Genomic DNA, 12690 nt, shown 5'->3' with positions numbered 1-12690 from the left:
TCACAACGAAGGCTGTCATGGGACACAGCTCTGACTGAAAAGAAGAAAATATAAGCAGAAGTCCACCAGGGTGTTTGAGAAAGTTTTGGCTCTTTTGCTACTTGGACCTCTCTGGTCCTCTTCTTCTTGGCTGGAAATTCAATGTGAGTCTGGAGGTGACGCAAGCATGAGGATGAAAGCTGTATGCTAAGGATGGGAGAGCAAAAATAAGAAGTCAAGGACCGTGCCGACTGTTGGAGCCCCTGCCCAGCCCAGGATGGTCTATCCTCAGACCTCTGGTAATGTGAGAAAACAAATCCGGCAGTGGCCAAGCTACTATATTTTGGGTTTGTGTTACTTACAACTGAATGCCATCCTTAACTTCCTTTACCTCCAGATAGCTGGTAAGAACCACGAATAGGACGCAGATAACTTCCCCCCCAGATTAGCTGGGGATGTGCCTATGTTATTTCTACCTCTGGTGTAGAGTTTCTAACAACAAAACATATCATGGGGGAATGTTCTCTTTTGAAACAGAGGGAGGACGGTACCTGATCTCTCTTGCCATGCCTGTCTCTGGTTTTCCGGGGCATAGACATTAATGTAACCATTCTCAATCATGATTTCAAAAGACTGTTTCTGTTAACACTTTATTTCTGGCACAGTTATGATATATGCTTGAGAATTTTTCATTCTCATGCACTTGTCTTAAAGACATGTGAAAGATAAAATTATCTTTGCCCTCCTTTCCTTCAAAACCAATTTGTTTAGTATGAAGTGATAATACAAATAAACCACTTTTATTAAGCACTAGCCACACTGATCAATGTTTTGAACATTTTACATAATTCAACTTACTTAATCTTCACAAAAATTATTTGAAGGGACTATGATTATAAATATTTAACAAAATCAAGGCCCTATTATAAATATTTTACAAAAAATGAAACATAAAGTGGTTAAGAAACATGGTGAGAGGAGAAGCCAGGATGTGAATCTGGTGGTCTAACCCAAGGCCATCATAACACTACTCGCGGGCCGCCCCCCTAACTCTGGTCTAAAGCAACTGGGGTCGGACCTGGTCAACAGAGACCTGGAAAGATTTAGTGTGCACGCAGGGGTGTGTGTGTGTGCATGTGTGTGTGCACATAGATGCATGCATGCATCAACAGAAAACAAGAAATGAGGATGGATGGTAAGAATCCATTTGTAGGAAGGTAGAAGATTGTAAATAAGGGAAATTTTCTTTAAAATCTATGAGGTGCAGTCATACCTCTGTTTCACTTACTAAAATGCAAAATGAAAATGTCATTTTTGAACATCTAGTTCATGGTCTGAGGCTCTTAGAAATTTAAAATTGATGAACAAATACATGCTGAGTTTTCAAAATTGGAAAGAAAGTTGAATAAAGTTATCAGTTGATACAGTAACTTTCTAGGCTGGAAACTTTTTCCCTCATTTAGGGAAGAAAGTTAGAAACCACAAGACATAAAAAATGAAACTTTATGCAGAAAGAATGTTGCAAAGAAAATTATTTCTTGTCTAAAAATAATCCTTAAATGAAGAGGAATTATCACAAGATAGATATTAGCAACTTACTAATATATCTAACATAATATGAACAATTTTTTTCTGTAATTCAGTTTATGATAGATATAAGAAGATAGTTGCATGGAATGAGACAACTAAGCAGTATCAGCAGAGTATTGTATATAACAACATTATATATAATAAATGTTATTTATTATATTAAATATTGATATGGAAGGCTGTATTATAAGATGCAATGGAAAAACCTGAGTTTATATTTTACCTTGTTTTTAAAAGTGGAAGAAAATGGTGGATTAACTGAACCAGATAGATGGAGCACTTCAAATTGAAACAATGTTATAGAAGTAATTTTTAAATCTCAGCTTTTGATCTCTCTTTGCGTTGTTTTGGACTATTGCATCATGTCATTTCTGGCTGAGGATTTTTGAAGCTATAAGTATGCAGGATTAGTCCTGGACAGCAGCAAATACAGTCAAGGAACCAAGAGGTAGGACTGGAAGGAGAGGGAGGGGCGTTGGCTGGCCAAGGTCAACACTGGAAAGTCAGGAGGGCATGTTAAGAGCTAAGCTAGAAAAGTGGAGCATGTAAGCATGACAAGTAGTTTCCAGAGCACTCCACGTGTCTTTTAACGGGTTGAAAATATGTTATCTCTGCTTTTGCCAGATGGTATCTTAAATGTTCTATTACTTGACCCATGGTAGAGTTGTTGAGACTTTTATTTCTTTAAAATTTACCAGTATCATTTATGTTGAAAAAGCAATTCTTCACGTTCTCCACCCATTCCTAATTAGAAAACTAGGAATGGCCTAGAAATATCAACATGATAAAAAGTATCTGCATTACACTTATAGTTAATACCATACTTAATGGCGAAGCACCACCAGTGTGTCAAAAACCTCCAGAACAAACAAGGTCCTGCTCACAATTACGATTGGTAAACTGGTTTTAAGGTTCTGGCTAACACAGTAAGACAATACTGAGAAATAAAAGGCGTACAGAAAGATAGGAGAAAATTACTATGTGCATGTGAAACTCTCAGTCTTGGAACTATAGAGACACAACTAAACATTCTTAAAATAAAGAAGACAATGCAGCATAGTGGTGAGGTACAAGACAAGTATTCAAAATAACTTTTCTTTATGTGGGCAATAACTAAGAAAATTCCATTCAAATAGTAACCTAAAGCAAGAAATAACTAGGAAAAAACTAACTAAAAAGTGCAATTTTTATGAAGCAACCCACAAAAGTAATTCAAAAGATATGAAAAAGAGAAAGACATGTCACATTTCTGAATGAGACTAAATATTAAAGACAAATTACTTGTTTCCCAATCAAAATTAAAAAAATTTTTTTAGCTTATCAAGAATGATTCTAACATTGAACTAGGTCATAAAAATAGAGATGAGAATGGCTTATAAAATCTTGGACAATGGGGATATTGAAGTCAGACTCACACTACCATGTAATAAAATGCAATATAGAATTCCAGTGATTAAAACCATATGGTATTGGCAAGGAATCGACAGATCAATGAAACAAAATGGATAACTGTAAAATAGGCTCTAGTATATAAAAGAACATATTATATGATAAAGGAAATGTCACAAACCAATGGGGAAGACTTTTTCATCCAGCAAGTAAGATTAAGAACGCTAATAAACTTCAGAGAAAAGCAAGATCCTCAGAGAAGAAGAAACATGAATGGTGAATAAACATACAAAAAAATGGTCAGTCTTGCTAGCATATGATTCAAGAAACATAAATTAAGGCTACATTGATTTACCTTTTAGTACTGACTAGATTGGCAAAAGTTAGCAAACAATGCTGAATATTGTAGAAAAAGTGGATCAAGGCGAAATCTTATATCTGCTGGTGAGAATATAAAGTGGTATAGTCACATTGAAATTTGCATTATCCTTTAAACTGAAGGTTCATATCCCCAACAACCTAGCAGTTTCAATCCTAGATATTTCCTTGGGAATTCTTGCATATGTGCACCAGTAGACTTGTACAAAAATGTCCTTAGAAGCATTGTTCATATTAGCAAAAAAAAAAAAAATAATAATCAGTAAACAAACAAAGTATTCATTGACAATAGAATAAAAAATACATTGTGGCATACTCACACAATGAAGTAGTATATACCAGTGAAAAGAAATGGGCAAAATCATAAACTAATACCAGAAACAAACAGTTGAGGAAAAAAAGCAAGTTGCAGAACACTGCATATAGCATTATAATATTTTTATAGAACTCCCAAACCCGCAGAAGTAAATGACATATTATGTAGGAGATCATATGTGTGACAAAACTATTATTTGAAGCACAGTGTTGATAAATCCAACTCCCCGAATAGAACAGGGTTTCTCAACCTCAGCACTGCTGATGTTCGGAGCAGATAACTCTTGGCTGGAGGAGACTGTCCTGTACATTATTGGATGTTTAACAGCATCCCTGCTCTCTACCCACTAGATGCCAGTTGCAACCTCTTACCCTAGTTGTGAGCACCAAAACTGTGTCAGACATTGTGGAATGTCCCATTAAATGTTCCCCAAATAAGAACCCCTGGGATACAGGTTACCCCTAGGTTTGGGACTAGGGGGCCAAGCAGACAGATGGTAGGGGAGGAGCCCTGGGAAGAGGCAAGTTATTGACAACTCTAGTTCCTGGTTTGAGTTGTAGGTTCAGAAGTGTCATTTTACTATCATGCTTGTGGCTTATATGTTTTTTATATATATCAGATACCACACGATTTAAAAATTAACTATATATGATAATGCATAGTAAAAATACCAAAATAAAATATCTCAAAATTAGCTTACGTTCTTGGAGGTGAAGATTGTTGATGGTTTCTAGTTTCTTCTTTGTACTGTTTGTTTTCAAAAGAAAAAAAGAACATGCACTAGTTGTATAAAAAATTGTCTTAAAAATCTCTGCAAATGAGATGACACGACACTGGTTGATTATCATGTAGAGTATAACACAAGTAGAATCCTTTCAGAACTCATGAAAAAGTTCAGCGCTCATTTTGTCACTTGTATTTATTATACATTAAATTTTAGGAAACAGTGTTTGATCTGGCATGATGTGTCTCCTTCTTTTGCTTGTTCTATGTCTCAGAGAGTGCCTATCAAGCTAGCGTGTATCCAGCTTTATTTTTGTAAAGGATAATAAAAAAGAATTTGAAATTATTTAAGGGTTTGCTATATTTGAAACTGCTGGCTTGGGTCGTCCCAGGCCTGTGATAAACCCTGGCGTTTGTTTAATCTGCTCCCTACCAGCAGCTAACGCACAGCATGCTCTGCTCTTTGGATTTCTAATTTTTATGAACTCTTTGATCAAAATCTGATGATGTAAAAAACAAAACAATAGGATCAGTGGCAGTGGCAGCTAAGTGAGTTCAAGAAGTTGCTTAAAGCATTGTCACAGTTGAGAAAATGATTCCCTTCCTTCAAACTAGATCCAAATTCTGGATGTTAAAGGAGAGAGAATGAAGTATTATTTTATTTATTGCTGGCAAGAATGTGGTGCCATAGCCCGACTGATAAATATTCAATGTGAGCTGCACGGAGCCCACAACCCAAGGGTCATTTTAGCCGACACATACTGGCATTTCTTCCTCTATCACAGGAAGGGAGACACTTATCCTTCTCTGTTCATGGTAAACATAATGAGATATTTTTGTGGCATAAGCAAATGCCACCTGTCACTATTTAACCTTCATTTTCTAAAGAAGACAGAACGATAGAAACCCTGGATTTGATACAAACTCTTCTTGTATAATCTAGAAGAAATCACCTAAACTCTCTGAAACTTAGTTTCCTCGGCCATGAGATGAGAGTAATCGGAACACCTGCCCATCTTACCTTACAAATAGTTGAGAGAATTGCTTAAGGTTGTGCCTGGAGAAGTGCATTGGGAACTATTTTTGTCTACCTATACCTGTATCAATATGCTTCTTGCTCTATAGAGTTGTGGTGTGTAATAATTAAACTGACAGGCTTATTATCACCAGAATGTCTCTACTCCAGGGCAAACCATTCATTTTCATGGGGGCCACAAAAGAGTAAGTGAAACAGTCTGTGGGTTGTTTTCTTGCTCGTTTTCTGAATGGTCCCTTCCTATATAGCTCACAGCCCTTCTCTCTTTTCCCAACAGTCAAGCATTCAGGCCACCACTGCTACAGCTTGGAACACTGTCATTTAAGCAAAAGTCCAGTTCCTGACCACTCAGATCTTGAAAACTCCAGACACAGATTTGTCTAACTCAGCAGTTCTCAACCAGGGCCAATTTCGTTCCCCTTCTTCCAAGGACATATGACAATGTCTGGAGATATTTTCTGGTTATCACAACTAGGGTGGGGGTACTACTGTCATCTAGTGGGTAAAGGTCAGGGATGCTGCTAAACATCCTGCAATTCACAGGACAGCCCTCCTCCCCCAACAACGAAGAATTGTCTGGCTCCAAATGTCAATAACGCAAAATTGAAAAAACCCAATCTAAGTCAATATTGGGCAATTGTGAAAAGGTCCAATTGCTCTGAAGCTTATCCTCCATCCTACTTGTGCATCCACAGTAACTGGCTAATTTGAATGGCATTCGAATGATCCTGCTTGCTTTGGCTTGTTTACACCATCCTATCAAGAGATTTGAACAGATGTGTGTCAGTCTCTCTCTTTACATTCCATTAAACAGCCTCCAGGGAATTGAGCCAACCGAACATTCGGATATTGGATTCAACTGTAGTTGAGTCGAATTCTCCTTGATCTAATAAATATTTTCCGTTTCCTCTACATTGCGTCTCAGCAATTGGTTCCTCACTTTCCGGTCTGATTCTGGATGATTTGTTCTGGGTTTAGGTAGAAAAGCTCCTCCTCTACTCGATCTTGAAGACGTTCAACCAGATAGGTCCTTCATTATATTGGAAGGAATTCTAATCAGTCAGAGGGCAGGAAACAAAGCAGAGAGTAAGAGACATCAGATGATTTCCCAGGCAAATGAGCAGGCAGCTGCTAAGCTGGATTGGCAAGAGCAAACAGCCAGGAGGTTGGGGACATCCACAACAATTTAACACCTAGACAAGAACCCTGGAGGATTATCACTTTTCAGTATGTTTAGATGAAAATGTCTCCCTGCAATCATAAATATACAATATAGAATAATAAAACAATTAAATAGGTCAAAGTTATACAGCCAATAAGACACTACCCAAAGTATTTTTCATTGCATTCTTACTTATCTTTACATAGCAATGTTTTTATTAGGCTGGTAATATGGTGCCACAAGTTGACCTGCTGGAGATGTCATTATATATTTTTAAATAGCTCTCTTAATTCCACTGGAATTTAGGAAACAATTTTGAAGAAATGCATCCAAAGAGAAATCATTACCAATTCTCATATGAAGATACTATGTTTTTTTTCTTTTTTCTTTTGTATCTCCTTGACATTGACAGCGTGACTAATGTACTTGGTGGTATGAGAAATCCGCAAGGCAATGACATCACAATATGTAATTTTTCCCTTGTGTACTCAGGAAAGTCAAAGTTCTCTTGTACACTTAAAGAATCAAAAGGCCTAACTTGAAATGGGAATGGTATCCAAAATAAACAAATTGTAATGTTCTCTTTCCCCCTCAACCCAACCTTTTCCCCTGTAGTTTTAAAGTTTGGAATTAGGTTGTCATAATAGTCTGACTTTCATTTTTAATTAGTCAATGATTTAAAAACAAAAGAATGAAAGAAGAACCTTACTGTGCATTAAAATCATTGTTACGTAGATTTCTTTTGGTTCTGGTGTTTGATGAAGTGCCTTACACTGATTTTTTGTTGCCAGCAACTGAAATACCTACTAATGCTTTCTGGCTCTGAAAGAATTGGACAGTATTGGCTACATATGTTTACCATTATCCACAGAACTGTCAGACCCTTTATTCCAGTGGAGGCACGCATGGAAATAGGCCAGAACGCGAGGGAACACAGTTCCGGTAGTGAAATTAACAACTGGACAACATTCCCAGGGAAGCGGCTGAGTTCAGTTCTGGCAGAAATCCCGTTGCTGCTGGTACAAAAAAAAAAAAAGAAAAGAAAGAGAAATACAAAGGATAAAATTTATCTGGGGGAACCAAAAGGAGGTGAATACATTTGATTTGCATAGACTTTCAAAAAATAATCCTGATCGTTCTTGCTATTTATGCTAAAATTTTGACTATTGGGTGACTTCTAATTTTGAAGTGGCAAATTCTTTTCTGAAAGCATTTCTGGATTGTGCCTGAAGGTTTCACACTTAAGACTGACAAACTTTTGACCTTCGAAGGGAATTTTAAGAGTTTATCCCATTACTGTGGTCGCAGGACTTGAAAGCCATCATTATGGTTGAATTAAATTGTAGCTATTATTTTTATTTCCCCCCAATTGTATCAATTCACCAAAGCAAATATGATGAAACAGAAAAAAAAGTCAAATTTTCAGTGCAATCTGTAAAATTTTGGTAGGAGTAATGTAAAACATGGGTAATCACTAGAAGATATATTACCAGTTTATGGTATTTGCTTAGTGTTCAATTCGGTTGCAAGGTAACATGGATACATTTGCAAAATAATGCTGAAAATTCAAAATATCAAGGAGGACATTTTGACATCACAAAGCTTGCTGAAGACCAGGCAAACTTCACAATTATGCAAATCCGTATAACCATAAAGCAAAAGGTATTTTGGCCTTTCAGACTCAACTGACAGTACTATGCATTAATCATGGGATACTTATTATTTTATTTAAGCTTAACAACCATTCCTGAAACAGGTTTTATTTTCCCTTAAAAGGTAAAGAAATTGAGGCATAGAGACTCACCTGAGAATTCTTTGTAGCACTAGAATTTGAACCCAGATCTGGCTTAATCTGAACCTACCTCGTGGGCTCACTAAACCCATTTCTTCTTCTTTCTGGACCCACAGCTATACTATATTTCCCAGCCTCCCTTGTAGCTAGATAAGGACGTATGACCAAGTTCCACACACTAGGATGTAAAGAGAAGTGATGTTTACCACTTCAGGACTGGCCCATAACATCTTCCATGCAGAACCTTCTTTTATGCTATTTCCTCTTCCACTGGTTTGAGGCAAATAAACATGGACACCTCGGATATGTTGAATATGACAGAGGCAGAGGAAGGAAGGGCCTGGGTCCCTGTACTGCCCTTTGAGAAAAGTGCCATCTGCTAATCAGACACATCTATTTTGGAATTTATGGGAACAAGAAATAAACCTCTATTGCATTTGAACCATTATACATTTGCAGCTTTATTTGTTACAGCAGCTAGCATTGTTCTGCCTGCAAATTACCTGTATATTGTAATATAGGTCTTTCTTCACCCTGAAAACACCCAGAGAAGTCCATACAAAAGGTAGCTATCTGTACTGGCAAACTTGTAAGTAGGTAACTTTTAAATATGCATTTGGAAAGGAGAGATTTGAACAAACAAGGAAATACCTCATCAACTCTTTTGGAGAAGCTCATCACTCAGAAAGGACATCTCTTATTTTTCTAAGTTATCAACAAAAGTCTCAAGAACCTGATTTAGCATCATAAGGATATAAAATCTACTACTGGATATTTGAAAAATGAATATACTGTGTAGACCAGCACTGTGTGCACAGAGATGTTCAATAATTATTTTTATTTGATAGATTTTGCTTGAAAAATTCAGAAGCAGAGGGAAAGGGAAGCAAGAAGACTCAGTATACCTCAGAGGGATAATTCAATTCAGAGCACACAAGGGTTGCTTGCAATTATGTAAATTTTTCAAACTTTTAAGAATATTGAACTTCACTTCTGTAAACTCTAGTGACCAGGAATGAAATTGGACTCCTTTAAAACTCAACATTAATGTGATGAGGTTTCAGGGTAGTTATGTTTGCATGAAAAAAAATTCCTAAAAACCTACATTTTTGTGTATCCGTCTTTTCTCATGTAAGAAAAAATATTTAAAGAAGCCCTCGGGATGACGCGAAAGCTTTGTGGGATTGTCCTAAAATATTACATAATCTAAAACTAAGTTTAATGTCTGCGAGGAGAAGAAGGCTGTTCCGGGTGGAACTGGGACTGTGGAGCAAAGTTTGCTTCTTCCCCATTGTCCCAATCTGGGTCCAGTCTTGTCTGGCATTGATATCTGAGGTGCCATGTGGTGGCGTCTCTGGAAGAAGAGATCCTTAAGGATGGCGGGTGAATAGCGTCAAAGTTCCAGACAGGAGGCAGTGAAACGGGGTGGGAAGGTCATAAGTTCTGGGATCAGAGACACCTGCCTCTTCTACTCTTCAGCTGTTTTGCCTCGGTTAAGACATTAGATATCTCCAATACTGAGTTGTGGTTTATCTGCACAAGGGGGCAATGCTGTGTACCTTGAATGGTTTTGGTGAGAATTACCAATAACGTAAAAGGAGGCCCTGGCAGAAATAGCAAGTGGGAGTGGTTGCTGTCGTTGGAACACAGTCCAGCCAGAGAGCAGGGCTCAGCCCCCAGGAGAGGTAAGTTGGCAAGACTTGGCTGGAAGGAAGGCTCCAATCTACGATCTAAAGGTCAGACTAGTGTTCTAGTTCAAGAGGGGAAAAAAACTGGTACACAAACACGTACAAAGATGCTCAGTCACTAAGATGGAAAGATTTCAGGGAGCACGTGGAGCCCCTCCAGGATCACTAGGCACTAGGCTTATGACAGCATAACTGCCTTCAGACCTCAGTCACTGGGAGAATGGAGCTCCTAATATACTGACAGACATGGTCAGGTCTCAAGAAACGGGTAAAGGTGAGCCTTCAGGCTGCAGGTACACAGTATCTGCATCTGTGTGAGTTTGAGGGAGGCAGAGATTGAAAATCGCTGTGGAAAGTGAGCCACGTTCCTCTTTTTTTTTGTTTGTTTTTTGGCTTTATTTTTATATCACATTCAACTATAAACCCTTTCCAAACTCTTATTTGCAATTATAAGAAAGAATTCTTCAAATGTACAGGCTTATGTTATGAGATTCGAACCTCGATGTTTCCTAATTTCTAAATTATTTATGATCCTCATTGTATTTCTCTTTGAATGATCTGGGCCAGCCCCGAAGGGCTGAGACAGGGGGATCAGGATGGGAGAAAGGTAAAGGGTAGGTCTGTAGGAGCAAACAGAAAATATCCACACACTTATCTTTTTAAAAATCTTTTATAGATACTGAATATGTAGTTACTGACAAGCATTATGCTGTATCAGTTTATAAAGACAAAAATGAAACAAAACAAAAAACCCCCTCTAAATTACACTGCCAACATTGTCTCTTTATTAAACCTCTTCATATAAATCCCATATCCTTCCATTCTATTTCCTTCTTCCTTCCTTCCTTCCTTCCCTCTCTTCTTCCTTCCTCCAACTGAAACTCAGTCCCCTGGGGGTCAGAGATATAAAGTGATGCTATTCAATATGATGAGTTCCATAAAAGGAGGTACAGAGATGAGACAAAGGGCTGTGAGAACAGAGAAGAGCAGGTCTAAGTCTTCCACAGGGAATCTGGGAGGTTGATGCAAGAGCTGCTCTTGAAAGAGTATTCCAGGTCTGTCAGAATGAGAAGCAGGAAGACAGCTAAGATGCTGGCCAACCATGAAGAATTTCCTGCTGCTTGCCTAACCCCAGTGTTCAATCACGGGCTCTGTCAGCAGGACACAGGGATGGCCCCTAGAGACAACTGCTCCTAAGGCCCCCTTGCTCCAGTGAGAGGGAGGGAGGACGTAGGGATGAGCGTCTCTAACTGGAGGAACCCCGACTCCAGAAGTCGGCTTTCACCGCAGGCCTCCTAAGGTTGGATATGGATATGATTAGGGTCTGCAATAAGTGACATCTGTTTGCTCTGACCTTTGGGTAATGTGGCGTTTCTTTCTCTGGGGCAGATGCTAGAAAGGTGTTTATTGTGAGTTGACAGGGGTCTTGGTGGGTGGTGAGGTGTGAGTCAAAATTCGACTATGCATTTTGGCATTTTGTCTACAGATGTTTTTCAGATGTTTGTGGGCGAGCATGTCTTTAAATAAAGAAATACTAAATGTATGTTTCTTTTGTGAAGGAAAGGGAAAAACTCGCACTTAAAAGCTTGGTCCTTCTAGGCCTTCAATGGCACTCTTGTTTCACGGCCAGATTGAGATTGGTTGTTGCATATATTTGCTGAAAAGTAAATAGGCTCATTAAAAGAAAAGTCATCTAACGTTTGAAATGAACATGCTGAGGAAGAAGTTGAATGTGGCAGTGGGGGAAGGATGGAAAATGTCATGAGGTACCAGGTACCAGTTTTATGTAGTGTAGCCTTCCTTCACCGTAACCTTCCCCCTACCCCGGCCAAGACGCTGCTTTGGAAAGGCTCATTCCTGACTCCAAGTGTGCTCTGCAGTTAGAGTCAGGGCATCTTCAGAATTAACAATCAACACCTCTTACTGTACCATGGAAGTCAAACCTTCTATTCAGGATGCTGACTTGATAGTACTAGGGAAAGAGAGCGTGACCTTGAAGGACATTCACCTTCTAATCCCTTCAGAATTATGTTGAAGTATGAAAGACTGATTTGCAAAGGAAAGAGGAAAATCAAACCAGACTTTTGAAATTATCTTCCTCTTTTTTATACTTTAAGAAAGACAAGTCAAGCCAGCCCTTATGGCCTGGTGATTAGAGTTTAGCTCTTACCACTTCCGTGGTCCAGGTTTGCTGCCTGGTGGCAGAACCACACCACCCATATGGCAGTTGCCATGTTGTGGCGGCAGCTCACATGGAAGAACTTGAACAATTTACAACTAGGATATACAACCATGCACTAAAAAAAAAAAGAGGAAGATTGGCAATAGATGTTAACCCAGGGTGAATCTTTCCCTGAAGAAAAAAGAAAAGAAGAAAGAAAAGTTGGATGGCAATTAGACTTTGGGTGGTGAACACAATGCAGACTTCAAAGAAATCAAAATATAATAATGCACACCTCAAATTTATGTAATGTTATAAACCAATGGTACCTCAATAAAAAAATAAATTAAAAAAGAAAGAATAGTCAACTAAAAAAAAATGGTCCATTTGTTTTTGATTTCCAGAAATCACCTGAATTTTCTGAAGAAATCCTCTAACTTTAGTTTGAGAAAATCTAGTTTGAAAAACTTCACAAA

The sequence above is a fragment of the Equus przewalskii genome, chromosome 9 (genome assembly GCF_037783145.1).
Source record: "Equus przewalskii isolate Varuska chromosome 9, EquPr2, whole genome shotgun sequence".
In the NCBI taxonomy this organism is placed as follows: Eukaryota; Metazoa; Chordata; class Mammalia; order Perissodactyla; family Equidae; genus Equus; species Equus przewalskii.
This window is presented reverse-complemented; position numbering follows the sequence as displayed.